Source organism: Chroicocephalus ridibundus, chromosome 4, assembly GCF_963924245.1.
Source record: "Chroicocephalus ridibundus chromosome 4, bChrRid1.1, whole genome shotgun sequence".
NCBI classification, from domain to species: Eukaryota; Metazoa; Chordata; class Aves; order Charadriiformes; family Laridae; genus Chroicocephalus; species Chroicocephalus ridibundus.
In genome coordinates this window covers 54,808,903-54,820,958 of record NC_086287.1, presented here as the reverse complement: position 1 = coordinate 54,820,958, position 12,056 = coordinate 54,808,903, and the positions used below count along the sequence as shown (strand labels likewise).

General features: G+C 43.1%; 1 protein-coding gene across 2 annotated transcripts in view; it reads left to right on the top strand.

The window, feature by feature from the left end:
* The first annotated feature begins 492 nt into the window (after positions 1-492).
* The window catches only part of BTBD7 (BTB domain containing 7), a 54,129-nt gene continuing 42,565 nt past the window's right edge, over positions 493-12,056 (top strand). For both annotated transcript variants that reach the window (XM_063332617.1, XM_063332615.1), the window contains exon 1: positions 493-572. The gene's annotated coding sequence lies outside the window, so the exon portion shown is untranslated. The remainder of the gene's footprint in view (positions 573-12,056) is intronic.

Sequence of the window (12,056 nt, the reverse complement as noted above, 5' to 3'; positions counted from 1 at the left end):
GGGCTGGCGGCAGGGCCACACCTGGCCTGCGGTCCCAGCGCTGCCTCACGACACCAGGCCCACGGGCTCCCTATGCTCGGGCAGCCCCACGGCACCCTGCCCACCCTCCTCCATTTCGCCACTTGGCAGGTGAAGCCCCCCAAAGCCCGGGGCTGAGTGGAAACCGCGAAGGCTCTGAGTGACGCCTTCTGGTCCCTTTGCCAGGAGTCCCCCGAAGGCGTGAGCTCCCCTTAGCCACGGGTACCACCGCACGGCGCCGCCCCCCTCCCCTGCTCCCACACCACAGCTCTGACAAGAGACCCACCACCCGTCCCGCCATGTCGCGCGCCCCCTCAGGCGCAGCCCGCCCCCAGCGGGCGGTGCCCGCGCGCCCCGCCCCTCCTCTTCTCGCCCCCCCGCGCGGACCACGTGTCCCGGGCGCCGCAGCGCCACTGCGCAGGCGCGGTGCCCGCTCCCCCCCCCGCCCGGGCGAGCCCGGGGCTCTGGATCAAAATGGCGGCGGCCGGAGCGGGACCGGGAGGGAGCGGGCGGTGCTGAGCGGGGAGGATGGCGGCGGCGAGGGGCTGCCGGAGGTGAGGCTGCCGCGGGGAGCGTGGTCCGGGAGGGGGACCGGGCTCGGTGTCACGGCCGCAGAGGGGAGGGGGCGAAGAGCGCCGACGCCCCCGCGGCGGGGTTGCCTGAGCTGGGGCCGGGTGCGCGCCCCGCCGGGCAGGCGGTGGGCAGGCTCGTCCCTGCTCCCGCCTCGTCGCTCCCAGCCCGCAGCTCCGCTGCTGCGGCGGGGCCGGGGTGCGGGCCCCCACCGCCCCACAAGGCCTCCCGCGGCAGGGAGCGGCCCTTCTCCTCATGCCGCTCCCGGGGACGGGCGGGCCCCGGTCCGGACCGCCCGCAGCGGCCTCGCCTCTGCCGCTTCTCGCCATCGGATCCTGCCCTAATGCCCCCTCTGCTACCCGGTACGGCGTGGCTCCCCGGCGATGGGGCGGCCCCGGAGCCGCTCCCCGCGGAGCACTCGGCGGGGGGGTTGTGGGAGCCGCCTCACGGAGGAGCCGGTGCGGGGCTTGGGGTCCCGCCGGTGCGAGGGGCACCGCAGCCGCCGGCTGTGGGTCCCGCTCGGGCAGTTCGGCCCGGCCGCGGGAGGTGGGGTTCCGTCTTGCCCCTCTCCGTGTCGGTGCTGCCGCGGTGCTCCTGGGGAAACTTGGGGAGCTTTGTAGGTGCTGTGCCTGCCTCTGCCTCTGGAATATTCCTGCCGCCGGTGGGATAGCGCTCTGCTGTCGGTTCGCGCTTCTCCTCGCCTCTCCCCTGCCATCCCGTTTGGGGCCATTGGGTGAAAGATGACACACATGTCAACTGCTAGTGTAAAATATGGCAGTAAGGCAGCAAAATAAGTGTTGGTACAATGATAGTCTACTTGCGTGAGAATTTTGCTTAGGGAATGTGGCATCGCTTGAGGCTTTGCTCCAGACCCGTGTAACGTAATACCGAAATCTAAAGTGTTTGGCAGATGCACTGCTGAGATGTGGTTACCTCAGGTTTTACCACATATTGCATGCGCTGTTGTCATTTAGAAAGGGAGAAAATAAAAACAGAAACTCAGATACAAAATTTTTGGTGCTCATAACTTTTTTCGAGGCACTGAGAAGCTTGATGAGTTAAAGCTTTATCCTCTTTGTCTGAAAGATGTTAGGGAAGAGGATTAGACTACTAAGATTCTCCTTTATTGTTTCAAACGTAAACCGTGGACCACTTTCATCCTAGTTATGTATTAGTATTCTTCACACAGGGAGGTGCAAGGAGAGGAATTGCTTTTTAGATCCAATGAGTTTATATCCCTCTCTATTTGAACCTTTTGCTTAAGGAATCAATGAAAAAATTTCTTCTTCCTTGCTCCACTCCTCTCCTTGTTGACTAACAGTCTGCTGTCAACATAAAAAAAAATTCTGTGGAGATTATTTTTGAGGATGTGGAACAAGTGTCTTTTATTTAGCAACACAGACTCTCTGGACTGTGTTGTTTAAAAGGCAAGGTCTGAGCGCTTATTTTGTAGAAAATCTCGATGAAGATAATGTATTGGAAAGGTATGGCTTGTGATGTTTTGTGCCTTCTTGGAATAATTTAATTCTAACTAGTCTCAGTTGATGGACCAAAGCATAATTGAGCCATTTAAGAACTTGCTACTTTGCTGTATAAAATAATGTTGTGTAAATATTGCTATCTGTTCGTGCTTATATGTAAACCTCTGATGACTGACTTGGTGAATAAAGCTTCTGTCCTAAGTTACAACATGAAGCTGCCAATTGCTCTCTCTGTTTTTTATTCAGATTTAAAGTTAGACTTCAGAGTTGGACTACATACAGGTAATCTTGGAAATAAGAGTTCAGTGTTTTGTGTAGAATGTGCAGCCAGTGTTTGTTTCTGTTCACTGGAGAGGAAAGAAGCTATTGAATCCTTTGTATTTCGGCTCAGCTGCACTAAGCATTGTTTTACTTGCTTTCAAACTTTAACCAATACATAAACAGGTTTGACATTCTAATCTAATTTTGCATGTGTAAACATGCAAGAAACATAGGCTTAAGTCATTACAGATCATTTTCTGTGGCATTATTGTAATTGCTGGCTTTTTTTAAATCCTTGCCTTTTACTAATGTAAGTGAATTTTCTTCATATGTCCAGATTCCCTTGCTGAGTCATAGATACAGTAGTAATGCCTATAGCTGGCATTGACTGATTTGCAAAGAGTCATACATGAAAGAACAGAATTATTTTTATGAGCTCTCCTGGAAGACTTGCATGGACTTGTAGTGATTTTTTTTTTAATTTTTTTTTCTCCCCTCTTGGCTTTCAAGCTTGTCTGAGAAACTCAAAACTTTGTGTTGTGAAGGTATGTAGCTTGTCCTTGTAGTAGAATATGCTGTCTTTGCAGCCAGCTGTTTGAATTTAATTCAGTGGGGCTGTCAGAGCTTGATGAATAGGCTTAACAAAATATTGAGTCTCTGTTTTGAAAGCAGTCTTTTAAGTTGCTGCATACATGATGTCAACTTTACAGCTGTCACTGATGACAATTATCCTAGAGGCTTTTTAGAGATGAATTCTAGGCTCGGACAAAGTCTTCCTCTGTCCTGCTTTGCAGGCTGTGTTGGTGTTGAGGTGTCTTGTAGTCCTGCATGTGGCCGTAGGAGGAGGTGTGATGCTAGCTCTGTCCCTCCTGCCACCCTGTTGCTAGTTTGGTCTTGATACACCAGCCCACATGCAAGAAAAGGGGAGTGTATTGTGATGTCTTGGCTGCTCGGTGATGACCAAGGTAGTTATGGCTGACTGCCTTTCGGAGACAAAAAGATGAATCAAAACATCCTACGGACATCTTGCATGGGCTGCATGTAGTTTGAAATAATCAAACAACAGTTCTATAGGTAAAATGTGAGATTGCTTTTAAGAAGAAATAACCGTGTTCTTAATAATAGTTATGAGAATCTTAGTGCTCTTACGACAAATCCTGGTATAAAACTGCTAGTTTCAGTCTTAACTCTTAGTTTTCTTTTTTTTTTTCTGAACACATTTACATGAGTTTTGATTTCTGTTATCAAATCAATGGCTTGTACCACTTTTTCACACAAGTCTGGAAAACTGATGCACAAACGTCATTGTGCATGCAGTGGAAACTGGGAATCCTAGATGGGATGTGAATGTTAGATGAGCTTCCAGTGAGTCATGTAGTTATTGATCTGTTTAATCACCCAGGTTCTTTCAACAATAAGGCTTGTCAATGTAACTTTAAATCTTCGGACAGAAGCTATTATGGATTTTTAGAATGCTCTTTCGTATGTTGGCTCACCAGAATGCCTGAACTATAACAAGAAGGGACTGCAGATGCAAAGTTTGATGTTAGTCTTACATTTTGTGCCTAACCAGTTTGTCCTGCATGTCTCCCAAGAAGGATGCCAATTGTAGTGATGCCTTCTGTGTCATGAATGGGTGCTAGGAGACAGGAAATCCTCATGTGTTTTTATGTCGAAACAGTGAAAATTGTGTGTTGGGTGGAGTAGAAATGGGCAAGAGGAAAAATGGATAGGAAGGAGTTGAATATCAGTGATGGCATATGCAACACTTATTTCACACCTTGCTATCTGAAGTTCTGTGAAGTTTTGACATTTTGCTGTCATCATCTTATTCTCTGTCTGTGGTGTTTTAGTTTCCAGTGTTCAACCAAAGCAATCAGATCATGGCAGAGGTTCACCCGAAACTAAAGGGGATCTGAAGTCTCTCATTTCTCTGTCCTTGGGACTATGGCAGGTAGCTTTTTTACTGCATAACGATGGCCTTGAGCTTTTTGATAGATGCTTAGTGGCAAAATTGGCTTAAAGGCTTGCAGTCCACAACTGCTTTTTCCTGCTTCTTGCACAGTCCCCTCAGCTGTGTTAGTAGAGCCGTTTACATGACTTCATTCTGAAGCGTTGCAGGAAACTAATCTGTCTGAAAAATAAACCACTGAAACACAAAATAACTTCAGATTGTGTCCCTGATCTGGGTCATCACACTGCTATGGAAAGTTTGTTTGCTGGCACAGTGTAGAGGCAAGGTTGGATAGGTAAAGGGAGTGGGGGGTGGGACTGTGTTGCCTAAAACATGTTGGATTGAAGTACGTACATAACTATATACTTAATTGAATTTAAATCTGATTTGATTACTCCTTTGGGTGTAAGCGTTGTGCAAGGTTACACCAAACACTACTGAGTGTGTCCTTTAACAACTGTGGGCTTGCAGACAGATGTCCAGCCTGTTGGGGATTTTCTGTCATCAGTGGGTTTAAACTATTTCTCTAAATGAAAAATAGGAATTACTATATTATAGCAGAGTGATAAAACACGCAAAAAAAATCTACAGCAGTCAAAACTGATTAAGAAGAACTTTCAGTAAGGTGTGGGGGTGTAACATTTTGGGATAGCATCTTCATAAATCAGTTTCTAAGTTTCAGAAGTATCTTCTGGAGGTCTTGCTTTATTTTTCCAACTTGATGTTCTAACACTAGCTGTTATCTGTATAAATGTCTGATCATTTTGTAAATCCTCTTTGATCTTTGTCCTCAAATCTTGACTGAATTCAGTGATCATACTGGATGCTTTTTTCTGTCCCTCTTTGCTTGTCTCTTCTTACCTATCATATCCTGTTTCTAGTCCGCTATAATAAATTGTAAAGGATAAAATTTAATTTTTTTAAATATCTCTTAAAGAATCTCTTTCTAGTGCTACTGTTACTGCCATTCCCCATCTTCTTAAAGAGCCTTTTTATTTCTGTTCTGTCCTTTTTGATACAGTATTACTTCAGTATGCTAACTTGTAGCTTTTAAGATTATTCTCTTCTTCCCAGCATTCTTCATCACTTCAAATCTTCAGTGTTATCTAGTGAGAAGTGTTTTGGAGATAGATCAAACTAGTTAATGGTATCTGAGATTTCTCTCTAATTTGGAAGCCTTGCCCAAGATCTGTTTCAGGATAATTGTCAATCCATTTTGCACTTCTTCTGATGGTAACAATGGTTAAACTCAAAGGAGTTGGTTGAAACAGCAATGTAATAAGTGACTGCTGTTTGGTCTTTTAGTTGGGCGTGTTGCTTTGTGACCCGGTACTTGCAGAAGCTCTATGTGATCAGTAGAGCTGCAAAATGTATTTGTGTGTGTTTTAGATGTTAGTTTGGGTCAGAGAAGACTGTTGTTTCTTATAGTCTGGTGCTGAGATTTCAATCAAGGCTTGGAATACAGAGAACAAGAAGGGTCTTGTGAAGGCATCAGACCTTAGTATACCTACTTATATGCAAATTAAATGGGTTTTTTTGAGTGACCAGGTAGATCACATTGCATTAGTGAGAAATTGGAATGCTGCTTTGCTTATCATTATCTGCTACCTCAGGTCTCTGTACTGCAATGAAGTATGTAAAACACTTCTGTGACAGGTAGGTTATTCTAATTGCTTTAAAAAATAATCAGTATGAGTGACAAAACTTCCTTTTTTTGCTCTTTCTCCTGACCCCAATATTGGAAAAGTTGCTTGAGAGCTGACTAAAAAGCCTTCTAAAATGACAAATCCAATCAGAATGCAATGAGACAATATTTTTCTGGTCTTGTGCTGCCTTATAACTTCAGCTTTTTTGTTCTTCTCCTACTTTAGCTTTGTTCTCACGATGACTCGATGTGAAGGGGTGGGAGGGGGAAGTAGTTCCTTGACTGTTGGAATTGAGAAACTGGATTTGCTGTGGATTTGGTGATCTTTGAATTCATCTAGGAAGATGCAAGTCCTATTTGAAGCTTTTTTGCAGTGATAATTATAGTGCTCATCCATGTAAGTCCTGTAGTGTTTAATATGAGGTTGTGCTGAAGTACTTTGTACAAGTGGAGACATTTAGAGGTTTTCTCTCATGCACCCAGATGTCTGTTTCTTAAAATACATAGAAGGTTAACTACCTCTGAAGCTGCTTGTGGTATTTAACTGAATGCTCAGAAGATTTCATCTTGGAGAAGGGAGGTGTAGGCATATATGTAGTGGAATTCTGTGTTAGCCATTTAAAAAAAATATCACAGACTAATCAAGTATGGGAGTATATTAAAGGTTGATATCCTATATCTTGTCCCAGCCTGTAATGGGCATCTCAATTTCAAGCGTCTCAACAAGTGAAATCAAGTACATAAAAATCTCTAGAGTGCGAGCAGAGAGGGTAACATTAATAGGTTCATGGATTGCTTTAAAGTCATTCTAGCAATGACTGCAGATCACTGAAATACAATCAAATTGCTTATACTGACATTTTAAGTTGAATATACCTTTGTCAGTCTGTAATGAGGTACTTCTAGGAAGTTTTTGAAATGGGTTGTTTATTGTACTTCAGACACTGGGACGGTAGAAAAAGCTGAGTTGACAGAATGCATGCTCAAGACAGGAAGTTTTGCATCATTTGGTGTAGAGATAGCCTTGATAACGAACCAGGAAGAATCTAAGCTGTGTCAGTACTTTTCAGCTCCTGAGAGGCTGCAGTTGTTACTGATGAGCTGGGTGTAAGTACCATAATTCCTGCAAAGGAATGTATATAACAGCAAGAGAATTATTTTCTGTGTCTCTTTTTTTTTTAATAAAAAGATACATGATTTGGATCAGAAAGTACCTCCCACTTTTTACTTGGTCATTAAAATCTCTGCAAGGTTTAGTCCTTCAAACACTCCTGGAAATGTGCATTTGGACTTGAAATGCCAAAATAGTCTTCTAGCATAGTAAGGTTGTCATCCAGTATAAGATTATCCTCTCTCTAATAGTACTTTGTAGTTCTAGACTCAAACCTGAAGATTTGGTAACCCCTGGTAAAGTGACTCTTGTATATATTTATGCACTGAATTAAGGCTGCTTGTCTTTTAACTGCATTTAACCAAGAACTTTGATGCTGTAACCTGAACATTTACTATTTAAAGCTGTTTTTCAGGATTAAATTACAAGGCTTCTGAAAATGATGTTACTCAAACGTATGGTTCTAAAGCAAACTTTCCAAAAGATCTGTCCACGCTACTTGTGGCTTTTCCATTTTAAGGAAAATAAAATTTGTTTTATCTTACTGTAGGTTTTTCAAGACACTTTAGTTTCTCTGCTGAGAATATGTAATTTTGTTACTGTGTAGTTCCTCAGTTGATTATTGGCTCAAAATGTGCCAGTTTGGATTAACAGACTTGTGCAGATCTAGATATTTCCCCACCACCATCTTAGGGAACTTCTTTCCTTTCTCCTTCTTCCCATCTCCCTTCACTCTGTTTTTAGCTACACTCTTATTTTTCTGGAGAATTAAATTTAAAATGTCACATTTTGTGAATGGGCATTACCTGCATCAAAGCTGAATTTTCTTAAGCACTGGCGATCTCCAACAGTAATAAGAATGCTTGAACATCTTGTGAATCTGAGTTCCATCCTTGTTTTAAATTTGGAAGAAAATGGAACTTGTCTTTTCTTTTTTTTTTTTCCACATATACAAGATTAACTTGTTTCCTTTAAGTTAACGTGAACCTTCTATTTTTGTTAATCTGAAAACTGATCCAGCTAAAAACTGTTCTTGTTCGTTGAATATGAACATGCTAGTAGAGAATGGAGAGTTGAGTGGGAATGATCATCTGCGTAGAGAGAGAAGTGAGATTGCTGCTTTTTTTTTGCCGGGGGGGGGTGGGGGGGTGGGGGGGCAATACTGACTTTTTTTCATATATTGATGAAATTACCAAACCTCCTTTGATTCTTCCATTATTTGAGAGGTATAGCACCCACTTGCTTTGAGTGTGAAAGGACAGTTGTGGATAAGAGAAAGATGCACAAAACTTGGTCTAAAATGAGATGAAGAGCAATGGGTTGCTTTAATGGCATGTCTCCTCTAATTAGTACAGTCGAATAGGCTTTCCTTCTGAAACTTTTCTTTGACTTCTTTGAAAGATCTGTTTTTTCAAATGGGGCATCTGAAAAGCTTCAAATCTTGTGGAGGGAGAGGGAAGAGTTAAGGCATCATCAGACTGCTCAAAGGGCAGATTGGCTTTGGCAAATAGTTAAACAAAAAGCCACTCCAGAGGCGCTCATAACTGTGCAATCTTAAAAAGTCTGCATACGTGAGGTACATGAGGATATTGATGAATTAAATGCGTGTATGATTGGTGCGTTTTTAGGAACAACACGTTATGTCAACATGTGCAATGCTCCTTCGACTGTTCTGTAAAACTTGTAAGTTCAAGTTACAGGACAAAAATGAATGCTTTAGAAATGCAGAGAGAGCTTGTTGCAGGAAATCTGGAAGACATAACTTCCTTTTCTTGCCAAGGGGAAAATGTAAACAAAGCTCCAACTTAATTGTAGTGTAACTACTAGGCTGGTTTCCTTCCTTAATTGATTGCTTTTATCATTGAGAAAGTATATTTTCTGTTTCTTTTGAAAGTGTATTTCTGCATTTTTGGGGAAGATGCACATCAAAGTTTATGAGCATTTAGTTCTCACTACACTTGCATGGAATCTAAGTGTAGGTATTACTGAAGGTAACTACTGAAGTTAAAGTTACTGGCGTAACTTTTGAGGATTCTTAGAGTTTGTGGAAGTATCTGAAGTTTGCTTGTGAGGGGAGGCATTGCAATACTAGTGTATTTTGCTACTCTACATGCATGTACTAAAATATCCATCTTCAAAACAACTGAGATCTTTGAAGTATATGGCATAGAAGGATTTCTTGGCATCAGATGTTATGATATAAATGTTACTCGAAGTCAGTGTGGCTTTTGACATTTACCATTAAAGTTAATGAATTTAAATTGACCATATAGAAAAGCCCAACCAAAGGAGAAATCTTTTAAATGTGCAAACTTTTAAATAACTGTTAAAATCTTAATATAAACAGAGATAACTGATTTATACAAACAGGTGTGAGATCACCATGTCAGTTGTGTTTTTGTGTGTTAAAAGTGTCTAAATAAAAGGAAAACAGCCTGTGGGTTTGACAGGAATTTCAAGACTTGCTCAGGGTGGCAGCAGTCCGTAACCAGTTCACAAGCTCTCGAATGAGTTAATTGTTGTATAAATACCGTGCACGATGAATTTTCCATTTTGATTTTTTTTTTGTACTGATGCCCACTTCAGTGAGCAGAGTGGGCTCACTGGAATGACTGTGGATGTTGTAAGGAGACGAGGGAAAAAGGTGGAGTGTTGACGCGGAAAGCTGAGCTTCAGGAGCGGTGGCTGCGGAGGAGAACTCTGCCCGTGTGCCTGGAGCAGGCGAGGGTGCCTTGTTGAGGCTGGGCCCGAGCTCAGAGAGGACAAAAAGGATGACTACGAGGCTATAATTTTGCAGAGTTGTGAGGCAGTTTAATAGCAATAGTCTACTTTCTTCATATCGACAGCTGTGGGTTCCTGTTCCAGTTGCAGCTGACTGTCAAAGCAACCTGCAAGAATTCCCTTTTTCCTGTCTGTTACCTGTCAACCCCTCCAGCAGTGGGGTGATGGAGCAGCCAGATGAAATTGCTTGTTCTGTGGTCATAGAATCTGTATGTAGTGTGAGGGGAAGCAGGAAGACCCCCTGGCTGGAGCAGCAGAGCCAGGGGAAGGTACTGCTCCCTCTCAGTTTGACTTCAGCGGTAGTGTCAGATCACCCTGATGTACCTGTGAAGAGCTGACAGATGGGGGGTCCTGCATACACAGCGAGCTTCTCCCCACTGCTGCAGAAATTTGCGGGATTGAGGGGAATATATTAAAATACACATATGCTTGGCCTTGTTTCTCCCCCCCCCCCCATATGACTAATACCTAAATGTATTCTGTCACTGCAAACTTAAAATCTTCCAAGCCTTCAAAAAAACAACCACCTCCGTGGCCCTCTTCAGTATTAATGGCTGCTGTGTGAAGGGTTGTTAACCAAGGCCTAATTGAAGGGAGGAACAAACTGCACAGATACAGAGTAGAAAAAAAAGCCCAGGCCAAAGAAGAAATGGCAGCTCAGCTAACGAGGTACGGTGAGCACTGCTGTGGTGAATCCACTGCTGTGGAAATCGCCTGTTTCTGGTAGGACTGCCCTTGCTTTGCAGGCAATTTGAAGGTAATCTTTCCCTACTCTTAATTTTTAAGAGCTATGTAGGAGAAATAGCATATTGCAAGAGTGGTTTTACAGCTACCTACTTACATTAAGATGTTTGCATTGAAAGTGGTAGTTGACTGAATGAGGGTAGAGGCGATGCTGTTCTTAAGGGTAGAGGCTGTTGCAGCCACATACAAGGATCAGATGAAAACAAATGTGGCTCAGTCAGGTCCCTCATAGGACTATGTGGCTTCCCAAATGCCTGCTAGAATGAAAGGGGACAACTGTGCTGTAGGCACGAGTACATGGGACCGGGAATGTTTATTTTTTGAAGGCACTGCCAAGTGAGTATTAGTCAAACTGCACGTTGCATTTGACTGTGGGGAGCAAGCAGCCTTTTCTTGCTGCTGTTCCCTCCTATGGTGACATTCCTTGGGTGATTTGGTAAACTGGTGCAGGGAGATAATTACGTTAGAAACAAAAATCCTGCAGAAGAGAATACTGTGATTTGGTTGCTGACGTGATGATGGAGCTTTGGGAAGATGGTGATAGTAGCTGAGGTGAACACTGCTGCTGAAGAAATGTGTGTGGAACCATAGTGTCCGTGAACCAGCTTGGTTTTGCGTATGCCAAATAATGCATTTTGAATCCAGATTGGAACTGTGTTTTGGTTAGATCCAAGACTTGTCATGGCTTGTGGCTATTATTGTAGAAACTCTATTTAAAACTGTACCTGCATTATGTCAGTTTCATGGCTGTGACTTAATGCTTTCTTGAACAAGGAAAATTAGTGTTTCTTTAATAAAGTTCCTGATATGTTTCATGAAATGCAGTGGACTAGATTGCCTTTTGAGTTCTTTACCACGCCTTTCCACGTTCCACCTTCCAGTTTTTCTATTGTAAATAGATGAATCCATTAGTCTTAAACATATAAGAGATGATGCTATCAACTGATACTTCAAAGTTTTGTTATATAGAAGAGAAAAGGCTGCATGGGTGTAACGTGCTGCTGTGTGGTGACAAAAGGATCCATGAATAGGATGGTGTGCAGAACAAAAAGAATGGTGGTATATGAAGGAGGGGGATGTAGAGAAAACTGTCTTGAATATATGGTAATACTGGTAATAGCTTTATTTTTGCCACAGGCAGAGGTTTTCAGTGGAAGCAGATGAGATGCATTTTGTTCTGTCACCAGGCATCTCAGAAGCTTGTGCAGAAAGAAAGAGGATTATACAGGAACACTGAGGTAACGAGGAATATTGTCAGTAATGGTTCCAAGCAACAGAAATACCACAACATGACGTTGTTACTGGTAAAATGACTGGCTGGCAGGATGAGGAGTTGATTGCAGCCAAAATAAGATGATAGAGGTAGTCAGTAAACTGATCCATGAACAGAATTCACGCACATGGGAAGGCTGATCAGTGTGTGAGTCCAAGATTTTTAGTCTGCTTTGACGTTGGGATGCTGGAGCTATTGGGGAAAACCCCAAGCAGTGT